Source organism: Epargyreus clarus, unplaced genomic scaffold, assembly GCF_041222505.1.
Source record: "Epargyreus clarus isolate Ecla_fem2 unplaced genomic scaffold, WU_Ecla_fem_2.2 ptg000019l, whole genome shotgun sequence".
NCBI classification, from domain to species: Eukaryota; Metazoa; Arthropoda; class Insecta; order Lepidoptera; family Hesperiidae; genus Epargyreus; species Epargyreus clarus.
Window position 1 is genome coordinate 14,445,422 of NW_027332227.1, and position 16,590 is coordinate 14,462,011.

The 16,590-nt window shown below is 37.8% G+C and overlaps 1 protein-coding gene across 3 annotated transcripts in view; it reads left to right on the plus strand.

The window, feature by feature from the left end:
* The first annotated feature begins 2,771 nt into the window (after window positions 1–2,771).
* The window catches only part of mAChR-B (muscarinic acetylcholine receptor), a 44,955-nt gene continuing 31,136 nt past the window's right edge, over window positions 2,772–16,590 (plus strand). For all 3 annotated transcript variants that reach the window (XM_073083984.1, XM_073083986.1, XM_073083985.1), the window contains exon 1: window positions 2,772–2,997. The gene's annotated coding sequence lies outside the window, so the exon portion shown is untranslated. The remainder of the gene's footprint in view (window positions 2,998–16,590) is intronic.

Genomic DNA, 16,590 nt, shown 5'->3' on the forward strand with positions numbered 1-16,590 from the left:
TACGCCCGGACGGACATCGACCGAAATATTTAGCTCTGACCATTTAATTTAAACCCGAAAAGTGGTCTGCAAAATAGGATGAATAATGTTTTATGTAACGCTTTTACATTTCCAGCCTAGATTTTTTTCTGTGCAATGGACACAAACATAATAACACAGAATTAAAATCGAAATTTATTATTTAGATATCTTTCTGACCAGGGTCGAACCCGAAACCTTATATGTAAGACTGGTACTGTGACCAACGCCAAAGTATTTTATTTATTTATTTTATGTGGCGTGGAGTGGCAGATGAGCGTGCTATCCAGCTGATGGTAGGGGACAATTGTCGCCCATTTACATTTATAATCAACCCCAGATAAGATTATTTTCGTACCTGAGGTCGGCTACAGATGCACCGCTACCCCTGATGATTAATCTGGAACGTATCGGAAAAGTATGTCTCCCTTACCACACCCTTCAAACCAGAAGCAGCAAGGCTTAACGCTACTGTTATTAAGCAAAAATAGGCGTCGCGGTGGTGCCGCCGGAGTCGAACCATAGAGTGTTCAACCACAAACAAAGTGTTTTAATAATAATAAATAATAAAAAGTAAAAGTTTTATTAGTGTAGCAGGCAAATAAGTGTAGCAGGTCTATCACAGTTCTACAATAAACGTCTTGCATTGCCGCCAATAAGTAGTGACAACCTAATGGTTGAAACTCGTCCTCTCAATTGGGGGGTTCGAGTTATTTTAAAAGAGAATGTCGAACATATGTCTACAAATTCGCACTTGACCAGCGCGGTGGACTGTGGCCTAAATCTCTCTAACTCTGGAAGAGATTCGAACCTTTTTTTTTTTTCTTCTCGAGGGGAAACCTTCAAAAGGTACCCGGTGCCGTGGGAGCGACACGGGGTTAAGTGGGACTTTTACCGCACTAAAATCCCCCCGGTGGCCGTCCTCGGCGCTGCGTAGAGAACTCCGGGATCTCCAAAGGAACGCGACCGGAGTCCTCTCAGCGCACTGCCCCGTCGGGCTCCGCCCAGGTGAGCTTGTATCACCACACCGTCTGGTGTATATGACGGAATGCGACCACACATACCGTCGTCCTTCCCGGGATCGCTAGCCGGGCGGTTCGAGCTCCCACTCTTGCCGCCGGTAACCCCGATAGCCCCTTTTAGTCGCCTCTTACGACAGGCAGGGGATACCGTAGCCCTATTCTGGTCCCGGAACTACAGGGACAGAGATCCGAACCTAGAACAGTAACAGGTTGACGATGAAGACGACTGCCGCCTACATCTGTAACTAACTTCATATAAAACAGGGGTTCTTAAGTTGGTCGTACATGACATGTACGCGAAGCGGTATAATATGGGGCTCTTCAAAAAAAGTGCAAATAGAGCTCTCCTTCAAAGTCGGCGATGCATTGGCGACTCATCTGGTGTTGCAAATGTCCATAGGCGACGTTAACTATTTTCCATCAGGTAGCACGTCTGCTTTATCGTTAGGTTGAAATATAAAAAAAAAAATACATAGCCACTCTTGAGGACTAAGATGATGAACGCCGAAACCCAAGAACTGCTTCACAGTAGTAATAGGTATGATATGGTTTAGAGAGTATAATAAGATTACTTTAACATTACTTTAATACTTTATAACAGAAATTTGATATTTCAAGTAAATCAGTGGTTTTTAAAATTAAATACGATTCTTTTATGTACTATTGACAAATATTTATTATTATTATCCCAATAAGGGCTAGTTTAGATTTTTTTCCATGCAAAATATAAAATAGCAATAAAAGTCCAAAATTAGTATTTCAGTAATCCAACAGCAATTAGTGTTTGTAGGCCAAAAGTTTAGTATTAAAACACGAATAAATAAAATAACATTTTCATTATACAACACTTTTAAGGTATTTCATTTATGAAGAACACATCTAAAAATTAGCAGCAGTTTTGTGTTAAAAATGTTTCAATGAACTTTTTGTTTTAGCTTTCAAAAGAGCCTCCAACAAAGCTTTTCACGGTGCACAGAAATTTAAAAACCGCGCAAACTTTTATGCAAAACTATGAAACGAACTACCGACCTCAGTATCTGTTTAATATGACGTAACGTCCTAGATCTCGACCACAGATTGTAGAACAATTAGATGTGGCGTACAAAAGCGGTAGAATCCTTCGTTGTCGAACTGTGAACGCCACTGCCTTTTTACGCTATTTCCACGGTGAAAGTGTTAGGAGCTGTTATGCTTAGATTTTTAATGGAAAGTACACATATTTTTAGTCCTTGCATTAAGTCCACCCTTTATACCATTTTTTATGGTATAATAAAGTTCTAAATAAATAAATAATAAAGCATCTGTGATCAACGTCCGGTAGGATATCAATTTTCAAATTAAATTCAAATTTAATACGCTAAGAAGGCAGCGCGAAAAAAATAAAAAAACAAATTTAATAAGACAATTAACTGGGCCATAAAATTAAAATAGTGTGTTCGATTAGGGGCTTAAATTTCATGAACTTACTCACTGGCCAATCTTAACAAAAATATAATACATAAATAGTATTAATGTATATTTGTTTTTTTTAATTTTTAGAAAATATCTACTTCTTGTGGTGGTTAAAGACGCCAGTAAAAATTCCGAACACATATACTTGATATAATGTTTTTCAATACAATTTTTTTCGTGCCATTTCTAATTACTACATAGTCTGTGATCTCGACAGTCCCAACGCAATCTCGGCCCCTGCATTTCGAGTCTCAGGTCTCAAACCGCGGTTAGCGCGCGTAGCGGCGTAGCCTGTTGCTCGTAGCACTGCTACGCCGTAGTCAGTTATCTGCTGCCTCTCGACGTTTCCGCCCGTAGACGTCGCTCCGTCAACCTAGTTTAACTCGGAACCCGCGCTTTCAGTTCAGGATTAGTTTGTTTAGTTCAGGATGACAGGATGAGTTTGTAGACTTTCAGTGGGTTTCAGTTCAGTTATGAATGTTCGTTTCAGGAGCTTGGGGTGAAGGTGAGTTAATTTATATGTTAACTTAAATAGTTTAAAATAAGCACTCTGAAAGTTAAGAGTTACTTTTAAGTAAGATTTTTGAAAGTTTTGGATATGTTACTTTATTTTAAATAATATTTCATAGACCATTAATTTTCTTGCTCCCTTTAATCGGAGAGGTATATATAAATAGAAAATACGATACGGTAATTAACTAAAAACTGAGGTTTGAATATTAATAAAAATACTTTGTATTTTCCTGGAAAACGAAGGAGATAAGTATTGACGAATGCAATTATATTAATTTAAAAACTACAATTGAATGTTCAATAGGAATTTAATTTTTCATACTTCAAAAATATGAAAAAAACTCGGTCAACTGACACATTCTCATAATATTAATTCGTCATGTTACAATTTAATCACATTAGGATTAGGAGGAAATATAATAATTCCAAAACCAGGAACAGAACCCACATCCCATGGCATATACTTTACCATGAACGAAAGCTATCGATTTACAAGGGGAATAAATACGTAAATACCGACTTATAGGTGGTAAAAGTTGGTGGAAATCTTCGTGGTTCATTACTGGCGACATCATCGCCACACCCATTTTTATCTTAGAACAGTGGCGTACAGGATTGCTGTGTTCTGTTTGAAAGGTGTAGTGCGGAGGACACTCATTTCACAGGTGGTAGAGCCAGTGCGGTTCGACAGAGGTACCACCGCCACACCCATTTCTAGCGAGAAGCAGTTCTGTGCTTAGATGGAAGGGTTTGCACGTCGGCTGACTTAAATCATCATCATCATCATCATCCACCCATTATTATTCCACTGCTGGGCACGGGTCTCCTCTCAGAATGAGAAGGAATACGCCATAGCCCACCGCGCTGGCCAAGTGCGTATTGGTAGACTTCACATACCTTTTTTATTTTATTAAACTGACTTATATATGACGTGACTAAGGTGGATGTGGCAACGGATATGTGATCGGCTTCAGTGTAAGATTGTTCTATATGGAGTCCTGTTACAGATGTCCTTGGACAGTGGAGGCTACATACCTAGCAGCCACATACATAGCAACTTCATGTTAGATGAAGGTGGTAGAACCCTTTGTGGTTCGACTCCGGCATCACCGCCATACCTATTTCTACCTAATAACAGCAGTGTTAGACGCTGCCGTGTTCCCTTTTAAGGGGTTTGGTAAAGGAGACAAACTTTTCTGAGGCGTTCCAGCTTAGTCCGCAAGGGGTAGTGGCGCATCAGTGGCCGACCTCAGGTAGGAATATCTAATCCTATCTGGGGTCGATTACAGATGTCCATGGGCGGCAGTAGCCACTTACCATCAGGTGGACGGCATTTTCGTCTGGTACTCCTATATTATAAAAAAAAAACAAATGTTGCTTCTCCAATCATATAAAAAACATACATGGGGTGTTTCATCTTCATCTTCAGGAGTACCAATGCATCTTTAGCCTACCCCAAATAGGATTTCTATTCTATTCTCTTTTTTTTTGTTTTCGAGGGGGACACCTTCGAAAGGTACCCGGTGCCGTGGGAGCGACACAGAGTTATGTGGGATTCTTACCGCACTAAAACCCCCCCGGTGGCCGTCCTCGGCGCTGCGTAGAGGACTCCGGGATCTCCAGAGGAACGCAACCGTAGTCCTCTTAGCGCGTTGCCCCGTCGGGCTCTGTCCAGGTGAGTATGTTGCTCGCCACACTGTCTGTTGTACACGACGGTATGCGACCACACATACCGCCGTCCTTCCCGGGGTTGCTGGCCGGGCGGTTCGAGCTCCCACTCTTTTTAGTCGCCTCTTACGACAGGCAGGGGATGCCGTAGCCCTATTCTGGTCCCGGAACTACAGGGACATTCTATTCTATCTAGCGTTGATAGAAAAAAATCTTTAGGGCATAGTCACCACTTGCCGTCGGGTAGACTGCATACTAAGTACCTACGTATTTATTTTAATAACTAATTCACATATAATTTCATAATATCTAGGACATTAAAGGTAAATTAACATACATAATTAATGACAAAACTAGATATCGTTCTTTGAAAAGCCTTCATTTTATTTTTTATTTTTAAGTACCCATTTACTTCACAGTCATCAATAATTCAGTTAATACATTATCAATTTAATTTCTAATAATAGGTTTAAATGAAAATTGTAGTAGAAAACCGCTTCTTATCGCAGCTCAAAGAATAGTAGGTGGCCAAGATGCCCAAGGCCTGTCCTTGGTAGAATCCCTGGGATCTACCTAAAGCCTTTCATAATTGGGTTGTCATTCCTCCCAACATATATAAGTCAGCCGGCATTCACACCTTTTCACTGAAACGCAAGAACTTTGAAGGTGGTAGAACTCTTTGTGGATCGGCTCCGGTGGCACCACCGCCACACCTATTTCTACCTAATAACAGCAGTGTTAGGCGCTGCCGTGTTCCGGTTTGAAGGGTGTGGTAAGGCAGACAGATTTTTCCGAGGCGTTCCAGCTTAGTCCTCAGGGGTAGCGGCGCATCAGTGGCCGACCTCAGGTAGGAATATCTAATTCTGTCTGGGGTTGATATGATGTCCATTGGCGGCAGTAGCCACTTACCATCAGGTGAACTGCATGCTCGTCTGCTACTCCTATATTATAAAAAAAACAGCTTTATAGAATCGATCTGTAACAAAAAAGTAACAATCATGTTACAATAGTCTGCCCACCCCCAAAATTTTTCCATCAAAATCAATTTGGAAATTCTAAAAAACTCATCAGAAGCTCGTTTTATTGGTAACGAACTAGCCAAAGTTATACTGGTAATTAAAATTGGAGTAACTTTTGTAATTTAGCTCTTAGTTCCGAGACAGGCAAGTAAAGGTACATAGGTTCCCTCTGCGTATCCTACCGGCTTTACAATGGTGTGTGTTCTGAGGAACTGTTCGATCTGGTGCCTACATCACCCTTCCTTCATCGCACCACTCGCCGAAGGATGAGGTTCCATCCATATCAACTTGACCCGTGGCGGTCCTCCACGGTTCGGTTTGCACGTTCATTTTTACCGCGTAAGTGCAAAATGTGGAATGAACTTCCTCCTGAGGTATTCCCTCAGGACTATGACATGGGGCTCTTCAAGAGGGGTATACAAATAACTCTTCTTCAAAGCCGACGATGCATTGGCGTCTCCTCTGATGTTGCAAATGTCCATAGGCGACGGTGACTGCTTTCCATCAGGTAGCCCGTCTGCCTTATCGTTAGGTAAAATATAAAAAATAAAAAAAAAGGTTTGCATCCCTTTTATATCACTGCTGCAAATAAATGCAATAAATAAATAAACGATATCTACACTCACAGCCCACACGAGAATTCCTGTATCATGGGTGCCATGGACACGTCATTTAGATATCTGTCTGGCCGGAGATTGAACCCGCAACCCGCGCGTAAAAACAGGGGTTCCTGAAGCCGACCACAGATGCATTATCACTTCTGAGGACAGAGATGGTCGCCTCATTCATAAGTCAGCCTATCTCCACATTCCCCCTGTGAAATACACAACTTTATGCTATAATAATAAATGTGAGGGTGCGAAGGTGGTAGCAACCTGTGTTTTGACTCCGGCGCCACCAGCGCTTCACTTACTTCTGCCTCAGGTATGTAGGTCCTATCTTATCTAGGGTAAGGTCACTTACCATCAAGTGCTAGTTTGCTACATTCATTATAAAAAAATGAATTATACGTATGTATAATATATTTACAGACCTAATTCATTTTTCAAGCGAATAAATTATATATTGTATAGTTTATCCGCTTTCAAACCTTTATCTTCGAAAGGTTAAAATATTCTAAGTTTTATTTATGTAAGGTGTGTGTTTATAGAACAACAATAATAAGACTTAAACCCAACTAAAACAAGAGGTGAAGAGATAAAATTTAAAACAATATTTTAATTATAAAAACCAAAGTCACGTTACTTAATTATTCATACGTTTCTGGTTTAAATAAATGTATTTACGTAACCCTTTGGTAAGCCCTACTTTAGGCGTTTTTAATATAACTTTAAATTAAATTTGAAGGACTTATACATGAAGTTTGTCACATGTGCTGCTACGTACATGTAGTTTTGAAATTGGAACTCCTCGTGTAAATATTTGCGTAAACTTTCAAATAAATTGATGGTAGACTCCATTTTGTAATACTGGAGTAGCAGACGAGCATGCAGTTTACCTGATGGTAAGTGGCTACTGCCGCCCATGGACATCTGTAATGAACCTCAGCTAAGATTAGTTTCCAACATGAAGTCGACCACAGATGTGCCACTACCCTCTGTGCTTCGACTCCGACAACTACACCGCCACACCTATTTCTACCTCATAACAACAGTATTAAGCGCTGGTGTGTTTAAAGGGTGTGGTAAGGGAAACATACTTTTCCGAGGCGTTCCAGTTTAGTCCTCAGGGGTAGCGGCGCACCTGTACCCGAACTCTGGTAGGAATCTAATCCAATCTGTGGTTGATTGGATGTCCACGGGTGACAGTAGCCACTTACCAATAGGTGGACCCCTAAATTATAAAAAGCTGTACCAAGATGTATCTAAAATATCAAAAAAAAATACAAAATAAAATATGCTTCTGTTTATGCTTATTCTTTTAACAATTTTGGAGGATCTTCGCTATCTATTACAATCTAAAGAATGTGCAAATTACTGGCTGTGCTATACAAAGCGATGTTACAGTGCCTATTGTTCGGTCGTAACGGGTGTCCTTGTCACGCGTTTTGTTCCCGGTAGAGCATATTAATTAAAACGAAATGGGACCGTTTTGATTAAAATTTATTGCGAGACTCGATAGTTTTTTGTTTACTACACTCCAGTGTGTACTATACTTTGTGTGGATTTTTTATGATATAGAAGCACAGATTAGTAAAGATTACTCACTCCTAACACAAAATGTACGCAGTTTTGAGAATTAAAATAGTAGCGTAAAAAAGTTTTGTCACGTGTTCGTGCTCAAATGTCCCTAAAATATTTGAAATAATTAATTATTTATTATGTAAATTACGCAGTATTAGTTATTTATTCGTAAATTTTCTCTAAAAATGTTTTTATTTGTCAAAAAAGAACTTACTAATAAGCCGTTTGTGGCTTAATTCAATTTCAAGACGGCGAAGTATCTTTACTAATCAGTGTAAATGTATAGAAGAAGCAAAATGCATGCAGTCCACTTGAGGGTAAGTGGCTACTGCTGCACATGGACATATGTAATCAACACCAAATAATATCAGTTTATCCTGGCGGTGGCAACAGATGATCTGCTACCTTTGAAGACTGAGTTGAATGACATTGGATAAGTATACTTCTCCATACCACACTATTTAAATCAGAACACACCGGCGCTTAAGACTGTTATTATTAGGCAGAATTAAGTATGGCGGTGATACCGATCGAACCACAAAGGGTCTATCACCAATAAAATTAAAATTGAAGCGTCTAAAATATTTAGTTCACATAGTAAGTGGTCATTGGGCTATTTTCGAATGAAAGGAATCTTCTTACCTGAGGAATGTCACAGATGGTTTGCTAGCACTAAGGACTAAGTTGAAATACCTCATATAATCATATGTCCCATCACAATCTTAAAACCAGAACATAATAATCTTAAATATATATTACTAAAAGATGACTGACTGACATAGTGATCTATCAACGCACAGCCCAAACCACTGGATGGATTGGGCTGAAATTTGGCATGCAGGTAGATGTTTTGACGTAGGCATCCGCTAAGAAAGGATTTTGATCAATTCTACCCCCAAGGCAAAAGCTCGTGCTGTTATAAGACTGAAAGATATGTTACATGACTGGTTCTACTACTCGTATCTACCCTGTTTTATTTCACATTTTAGTATATAAGTACATCATACGTGCTTTTACATATACCGCACAAAAGTAACATAAATCTTAGATATTTTAACTCATTAAATCAATTTTAAACTTAGGCTTAAAGTTTTAAAATTCTCATATTAAAGTACTTGTAATTTTGAAGTCTTAACTAAACATAACTTCGATTAATATTTATCTTAACTCAACTTCAAAGTTAAGCAATTATTAAAATTTACGCTTCAACTCATTAGACTCATTGGGCCTGATAATTACTGCATCTGTGAATTCTTTGAACCCACTGAATGGTTTATTTACTAGATAATGGCGCTGTTTTTTTTACCGAACTGCGAAGGGTAATGCCAAGCGTATGTATATCTTATTACTTTGATTCATTCTTCCAAATTATATGCAAAAGGCAGTAGGAGTAACATGGCTTATAATTTAAAGCAGTCCGAACTTTGGTTTTATAGTAATTACAAATTGAGTCTTATCTTTTCTTCATGCAATAAAAACAGCTAACAAAAATACACAATAAATTAAAATACATCAAGTCAACGTAATTATTAAACCTTTACATATTAAATGCAATCCAAAGTATTCTTGCATCGTTATTCTTTCATTTCAAATTAACTGAAAAAAAACGTATTTATGTAACGTAAAAACTAATTCTATTTTCGATAACAATTCGTAAAAACATAACCAACCTCATACTTTGTCAATACGTCACTATGCTCCCGAAAGTATTCTTGAAATAAAGTAAAAATTAAATCATGTTACTTATAACATACTCACGATAAATAAGACCCATTACCCACTAGACACGATCGCCGGAGCTTGCCCACTCGACCTCAATCTACGATACATGCAAATTAATTCTAAGTGGCTAGAAGACATATTTTGAGCAAAACATGAATATATTTTTAATATAAAACGGACCTTTTTTATAAATTCATAATTTGACGGTGATAGAACCCTTTTTGTTTTGACTTTTTCCTTCGATTTAAAACAGCAATGTTAAGCGCTTCTACGTCCACCCTTACCATGAGTTTTCAAAACATCCCACAATTTTACGTTACGGTTATTCAATCCATTATTCTGTTACGTTTGCTTAGTAGACTGAGTAAACGTAACAATATGTAAGTGCTCAAGTCTTTTTGCCTGCCTCACATGTTAGCAAAAAAGAGAGACAATTTTGTACTAGTGACGTGAAGGAATGCGTTGTATCGGTAAAATAGGTTCACAGACTACATATTAAAAGTATTTTTAGCCACAAATAAAACATAGATAATTTTAAATAAGCCAAATACGAAGGTGCTAAACTCGGACATGTATACATGTCCATTACAATCCCTCCTTTTTATTACAATCATCATATCCTCTCAAAAAGGAAGTAGCGTTTTTAACCAAAATATGAATCAAGAGTGCTTTTATTAATTTAAAATACAGTAAGTTCAAATCCCATATGAAAGTAATTATTACAATAAATATAATTAGCAATATATAAAACATTAAAACGTCATTAACTATTTTCTATTCGATATATATCATAATTATGGTTCGTAAGGAGTAAACTCCAATCGTGCGTCGTAGCTGACACACACACACTTTTTTAAATAAAATTATGACATTTCTATTCAGTGACTTCACTGGTGTTGCGCGTAAAGTGTGGATATATATGTTTGTCTCTTTCTACGTAACGCCTCAACTTTTCGTGTTACACTTGATTTTACTCCTCATAAAATTTCCGTACCGGGCCTGATAACTCAAATCGTTTCTTAAGGAGTAAACTCCAAAAACTCCAAAAATAATTAGCAATATATAAAACACTAGTTTTTGCCCGCGGCTTCGCCCGCGTTTAAAAGAAAATAATTCGTACCTTCATTGGAATGACAGTGGCGTCATCTGGCGAAAATTGATCGTACCAACTCTGAAACCTTCGTGGGCTCATGGACAACAACTTTGCTAAAGATCATCACTTGATCAAATGCATAGTTTACGATTCAATCCTTACTAATATCGATTAATATCGATTGTTTGGGTCCAAAAGATCGATTCTCCGATTAATCGATCTTAGATCGCCATCCCTAGTTCCCGTGGGATTTCCGGGATAAAAACTATCCTATGTCCTTTCTCGGGTCTCAGACTATCTTTGTACAAAATTTCATTAAAATCCGTTCAGTGGTTTAGGCGTGAAGAAGAGACAACCAGACAGACAGATAGACAGACAGACAAAGTTACTTTCGGATTTATAATATTAGTAAGGATTAAAACGTCATTAACTATTTTCTATTCGATATATATCATAATTATGGTTCGTAAGGAGTAAACTCCAATCGTGCGTCGTAGCTGACACACACACACTTTTTTTAAATAAAATTATGACATTTCTATTCAGTGACTTCACTAGTGTTGCGCGTAAAGTGTGGATATATATGTTTGTCTCTTTCTACGTAACGCCTCAACTTTTCGTGTTACACTTGATTTTACTCCTCATAAAATTTCCGTACCGGGCCTTATAACTCAAATCGTTTCTTAAGGAGTAAACTCAAAAAAAAATAAAGCGCCATTTTGTCAATTTAGACATTTAATGTTACGTTTCTGACACTATAGTTCTGATACAATCCGCTAGAGGCGCTGATTGGAAATTGTATGGGAAAATACGTAAACAAATACCAAAACAGTCATATTTGTCAAAACGTAAAAACTCATGGTAAGGGTACAGGATTTGAGGGTTAAGGAAACCAACCTTTTGTTCTTTAATATGCAGGAAACTAACATGTATATGCCTTGTTATCAATGGCTTCTGCCCATGAACATGTGTAACCCCAGATAAGATTAGGGGCCAAGCTTAGGTGGGCAATAGATGCTTTGCTACCCCAAGTAAGTTGAAACACCACAGATAAAATTTATCGGAGGTATTCCATCTTCCTCAGATGTTTTTTTTATTTTTCTTTAGTTTTGTGGCCAATGCCGCCCATAGACATCTGTAATCAACCCCAGATACAATTAGATACTCCTACCTGAGGTCGGCCACAGATGCGCCGCCACCACTGAGGACTAAGCTGGAACGCCTCGGAAAAGTCTGTCTCCCTTACCACACCCTTCAAACCGGAACACAGCAGCGCCTAACACAGCTGTTATTAGGTAGAAATAGGTGTGGCGGTGGTGCCGCCGGAGTCGAACCACAAAAGGTTCTACCACCTTCAAATGTTAGTATATACTTATTCTAGTCTGAATCCTCACCTATTGTCAAAATGTTGGGATAATTTAAGATTATGGCGGAATTTCGACCCTTGGGTGAAATACTCTTATTAATTAAAAATCCTCAATAAAACCTTTTCTAAGTTTTAGTCACCCTTATTTGCCATCGAACGACCGGATATTAAAGGTCGTTGATTACGCAAAACGACCGCAAGATCTATAATTAACTTTGGATTAAATATAAGATCAGTAATAGTTTCGATAAAATGCAGAAAGACGAAATCTTTTTCATTATCTAACTGTGGCAAAAAGTATTAAAAAAATATGGGAATTATTTTGTTGATTAGCATTTTAGATTTCTTAGTAATGAATTGGTTGTCGGCAGCTTAAGAAAAAAAAAGATTAATTTTGGTTCTCCTAATATAGGAACCAAGGAGCATGCAGTCCATCTTATGGTGACTCACAACACATACATGTCACAGACAGACGATAGGAAAGTGACACATATTTTAGAAGAAAAATGATGTACAATGAGTTTATACGTATAGCTTCAACTGTCCCTGTAGTTCCGGGACCAGAATAGGGCTAAAGTATATCCTGTCTGTTGTAAGAGGTGACTAAAAAGATGTATGCAGCCGTGTATGCAATGTATGCAGCCACATACCGTCGTACACACCGTGTAGCGAGCTTATGCTTACCTGGGCAAAGCCCGACGGGGCAACGCGCTTAGAGGACTCCAGCTACGTTCCTTAGGAGATCCTGGAGTCCTGAACGCAGTGCCGAGGACGGCCACCGAGGGGGGGGGGGGTTTAGTGCGGAAAAGCTCAGTCGCTCCCATGTCATAGGGTAATTTTTTAAGGTTAACCTTCGTAACCAAAAAAGGGTATAATCTTCATCAGAAAAACTATATCTTCGCTCTATAGCCATATGTATTTCACCTCTCTGTTTATGTGAAGCAATCATATCTCACCTACATTCCATTCCAAGTAGATCACGCAGGTTATCAGCATACTCGTATTTTAACATCGGCGGAATGGAATATCTCGTCACATTCGATTTTCTGTTACATGTACATATTTTATGCATACCTTCCGTGTTCCTGACATCGCCTCGTTCATGTTTATGAGGCCTGATGAGGTTATCATAGTTCAGGAGGTACTATTTTTTACAGTTTTTATTATTTATTTAATATATATTACAATAATTACACAATAAACACTATTTAACACTTAAGGTACTATTTGCTATATTACAGGTTATCGAGGCTAAAGACACGAATATGCTACACATTTGATAGCAAAACTATACTATATATTTACTATCAAAACTGTACTTTGAATAGTAAAACTCGTGGTTTGATATCGAAGGTACCACCGTCACACCTATTTCTGCCTTATAACAGTGTTAAGTATTAAGGTTTTAAATCATAATCATAATCTTTATTTGCTAAATAAGGTACAATGGGTGTTAAGATAATGTATTATATCCTATTATATCCTACTAGTTTTTGCCCGCGGCTTCGCCCGCGTTTAGAAGAAAATAATATGACATACTAACATACATAAAACTGAAAATTCGTACCTTCATTGGAATGACAGTGGCGAAAATTGGTCGTACCAACTCTGAAACCTTGGTGGGCTCATGGACACCAACTTTGCCAAATATTTTCACTTGATCAAATGCATAGTTTACGATTCAATCCTTACTAATATCGATTAAAATAATCGACTTTTTGTTCCAAAAGATCCATTCTCCGATTAATCGATCTTAGATCGCCATCCCTAGTTCCCGTGGGATTTCCGGGATAAAAACTATCCTATGTCCTTTCTCGAGTTTTAGACTATCTTTGTACAAAATTTCATTGAAATCGGTTCAGTGGTTTAGGCGTGAAGAAAAGACAACCAGACAGACTTAGGAGTAGAGTTATTTTCGGATTTATAATATTAGTAAGGATTATTTTGCCTTTAAGGCGTGCAAATATACAGTCAGGTATGACAAAACTATTTCCAAAATTATTTATTATATTAAGTAACAATTGTCGGATTCATACACACATCATAATTATTATTTACATATAAATGTCAAACATTATTTGTCATGGCGTTAATTAATATAATAATAATACATCATAAATTGTCAAAAAAATATTTTAGGCTGTAGAAATTATTATGAAGAAGCCATAAAGGATGTAGTATCCGAGATACTCTTTATACGAGGCGTTCAAACTTAGTCTTCAGTCTATAATACATCTGTAACGGGAAAACTCTAACCGAAAATCGAACCCGGAACCTTCCTTATGTCACTTTGGTACGTACATATTTTATGCCTTTCGTGTTCCTGACAGCGCCGCGTTCATGTTTATGAGGCCTGATGAGGTTGTTTTTATAGTACAGGAGGTGCTGTTTGCTTATATATTACAGGTAATCAAGGATAAAGACACGAATATACTACATTTGATTGTATAACTATAGTTTGTACTGTGAAGGTTCGAAGGGAGGATTGCCGTCATAGATATTTCTACCTGTAAGTTGGAGGTGGTAAAACTCTTCAAGGTGTGATTTCGGAGGTACCACTGCCACACTTATTTCTGCCGTAGAACATCAGTGCTAAGCAATAAGATTCTAAAGGATATAGTAAATGAGAGACACTTGTACAAAACGTTCCAACTAGTAGCAATGCATCTGTACGCGTCAATTAGTAATCTTACCAGGAACCTCCCGCGTGGTACTTTAGTACGAACACTTTATACGTAGCGTTCAAACTTAGTCGTCAGGTGTAATATGTCTGACGGGTAGAACTCTAACCGAAAATCGAACCCGGATCCTTTCGTGTCACAACGTTGATCGCTGACACGCGGATATTATTTGAATTTCGTATCATATTCGTAAATCAAAATATTTGAGCCGTGTAATTTTAATACGAGTGACAAACGCGGTGTACGTTATTACCTGTGGTTTTGGCTTTCAACATTAAACTGTGTTTCGTGATGTGAATATATTGTGGTTTAAAACTTATCTGTTGTAATTTGGAAGTTGTTTTTTTTTAACATAGGTGAAGCAGACGAGCATGCATTCCCCTGATGGTAAGTGGCTACTGCCGCCCATGGACATCTATAATCAACCCCAGATACGATTAGATATTCTTACCTGAGGTCGGCCATAGATGCGCCGCTACCGCTGAGCACTAAGCTGGAACGCCTCGGAAGAGTATATCTCCCTTACCACACCCTTCAAACCAGAACACAGCAGAGCAGAACCCTGTGTGGTTTGACTCCGGTGGCACCACCGCCACACCTATTTCTGGCTCATAACAGTGTTAAGAAGGAGGTTGCAGACTCCTTTTCTACTTCTGCCTTAAAAAATCTGCGTTAGATACATAAGATATATGTTACAAATTATACTATATTTTAAAATATGTACTACGGTGTATGACCATGTGTAAATTGCGCGAATGTTAACAAATTCTGCCCTAAAAAGTAGCAGTATTTCAAAAAGGCGTGCCCTGTTTTATGAGTTCAAACGATCTCTTTCAGTTTACTGAATACACGTCGACGTTCCCATGCAGAGCTTCACATCTTAGATGAGATCTGATTCCCATGAGGACGGTATCATGCTGAGGTGAATATTTGTTAGGCTTTTGCCGTAAACATCGATGTGAAAGTAGCTGCTTCTTTAATCAAAAAGTATGTTTAGGTAATGCTTGCGTTATCATAATTATTATCTTTTGATTACTCTTTTACTATTTGACATGTGTCTCCTGTCACAGTGAGGGTTTAGGGCATAGTTCCTTACGTTGGCAATGTGTGGATTTACCTTTATGATATTTTTATAGAACTTTCACGTGAAAATGTTACTAGCTTTTTTTGCCAAAGGAAACATATATACTTTTTATACATAAAGTGAATAAATAAGCTAGTGATAAATTGATAAAGTCAGAAGAATCAATCAGACAACATCAGAGACGACTGGGATTCGTAACCCGGACCAAAACGAGTTGAAAACCGTTTAGTTTAGAAACGTAGAACTTATAGTGCCATTTTTTATCTGTATATATTTTTTCGTAATAAATATTCGATCCTTTTCATGTCTCCTTTATGGGCTATAAAGGAAACATGAAAAGGATTGAAAAGAATACTTAAAAATTAGTCATAATAATCCTGTCCTATGGGAACGCATACATTCTAATCATCAAACGGGAATACTAGCTGTATTTTATACCTGTCATAAATATCCCAATCCAAATTAATTGAATTTAAAATTAGCATAATATTTCATTAGCACCAATCAGGTATGGAAAATTTATTGGCACCAATTCAATTACAACAATAAAATCAGGTTTTGTTAATCGAATAAACGTAATAAATAATTTATAACCCTTCGAGTGCTTGTTTACGAAATAGCAATTAAAACAACAATTTGTTTTATGCTGAATTGAAGTAATTTATTTACGGGTTAGCTTAAATTTTAATGTACTGTTAATTAAGTGTGGTTTAAAATTGCAAAATTGGTATTTTATATGTAGTAAGTCTGGAATCCCAGGTGTGCACTG